Here is a 1955-nt window from a genome sequence, read left to right on the forward strand (position 1 = left end):
AGTGACGCTGCGAGCTCCCAGCAAACACACCGATGCTGCTGGAGGCCCACGGAGCAGCGAGACTTGTGTGACAGCTGCTCACTTCTAACCAAAGCACAGTTTCACTCACATTGTTGTACATCAGAAGCTTCATTAGTGACCTTACAGCAGCTGGCTTCCACACTTTGGCTCTGATCTCTTAGTCTGCGTTGACTCAGTTTCCTTCTACAGTTACTGACTACAATAAACAGCAGCAGTGAATGAACACGTGAATACACACATCCACAAACTGATCACTGCGTATCTCAATGTGTAATACTCAATACCTGCTAAACACATCCAGCTTATCTAACCTCGACTTGTTGACTCTACTAGTCAAACATATTTATTCATTTTATTCATAGTAATATTGTTGTAATTGTTTATTTTATCCTGCTCTGCCCATGTTGGTGAATTTCCCAGCTGTGGGACTAATAAAGCTCATCTCATGTCCTGGATAGCGACCTCAGTTTAATCTAATGCCTTTAGTTATGCCCAGTATATCTCTGCTCTTCTTTCTGGAGGATTCTGTGATTCTTCCACCAACTGAAAAATGTGTAACCACAATTTTCTGTCCAAGACAAGTAACAGCAGTTAGATTGAAGATTGCTTTGATGGAAATTCCTCTTCGGTCATATCTAGGAAAGCTTGAAGGACACAGCAGAGCCTACCTGTGGCATAGGAAGTACAGGCAAATGCTAAAGATCCATCCATCCAACAAAACCCCACACACCACAAAAAGTGTATTAAGTAACGATACTAATTCATGCCTTTTTTAGTATACATTTTGGCACCAAATTAGCCAATTTTGGCGTTCCAATAGTCCAAACCACCCTTTATGTATCATAGTCTAGTTGTGTGTTTATAAAGTTAAAGTGCACATCATCAAGTCAGGTGGGTTTGTCATTTCCACCACGTGCAGTACAGTACACAGTGAAGCGAGAGCATGATGCTGCATGTAACTGAAACAGGACCACAAAAATTGCACGTATGGAGAAACTGCAACAAAACAAATACAGACGATTAAAACGATACAGACTGTGCAATAGAAAGCTGCAACATCAATGTTAACAAGTTCTGTGCCACAGCATTTCAGTGTAATTAATCAATTTTGCATATCAGGAACAATAGAGAAAGTGTGCTTGGAACTGTAACACAAGGGTCAGAATCAGAATGGGGTTTATTGCCAAATGTTGAGCAGGTTTACAACATTAGGAAATTGCTGCGGTGCTTCAGTGCAAACATGGTGTCATAAATAACACTTAAATAGACATGGAAAAAATAAAAGTAGGGATAAGAATTAAAAGTGCTACGTTGAAAGATATATACATGAGTGCAGGTGGTGATCAGTGCCAAACATGGAATGATACAGTGAGTCAAATACAAAGTCGCATTAATTCTGTTTGTAGCTAGTTTGTCTTTCCTCAATCTTAAACCTGCAAAACATTTTAGTCGTCACGGTCAATGCAACAGATTAATACCACCCAGTGACACAAAGGTCTATATCCACGATTCAAGCATTTGGCGACATATGTGACAGGAAATTATGCTCGTCAGTTTAAAGTGTGTGGCTCTGAAAAGAGCCGTTGTGTTGGCGTCTGATAGCCAGTTTATTTGGAGCTCGTGTACTTTGTCACAGCCTTGGTGCCCTCAGACACGGCGTGCTTGGCCAGCTCACCGGGGAGGAGCAGGCGCACTGCGGTCTGGATCTCCCTGGAGGTGATGGTGGAGCGTTTGTTGTAGTGGGCCAGGCGAGATGCCTCGGCTGCGATGCGCTCGAAGATGTCGTTGACAAACGAGTTCATGATGCTCATGGCCTTGGAGGAGATCCCGGTGTCGGGGTGGACCTGCTTCAGCACCTTGTACACGTAGATGGCGTAGCTCTCCTTCCTGGTCTTTCTCTTCTTCTTGCCGCCCTTGCCGGCGGTCTTGGTCAC

The 1955-nt window shown here is 43.4% G+C and overlaps 1 pseudogene; it reads right to left on the bottom strand.

The window, feature by feature from the left end:
* Nucleotides 1-1584: 1584 nt before the first annotated feature.
* LOC102292069 overlaps nt 1585-1955 on the bottom strand; it is a 459-nt pseudogene continuing 88 nt past the window's right edge.

Source organism: Haplochromis burtoni, unplaced genomic scaffold, assembly GCF_018398535.1.
Source record: "Haplochromis burtoni strain Fernald_Lab_line unplaced genomic scaffold, NCSU_Asbu1 Contig_694, whole genome shotgun sequence".
Classification (NCBI taxonomy): Eukaryota; Metazoa; Chordata; class Actinopteri; order Cichliformes; family Cichlidae; genus Haplochromis; species Haplochromis burtoni.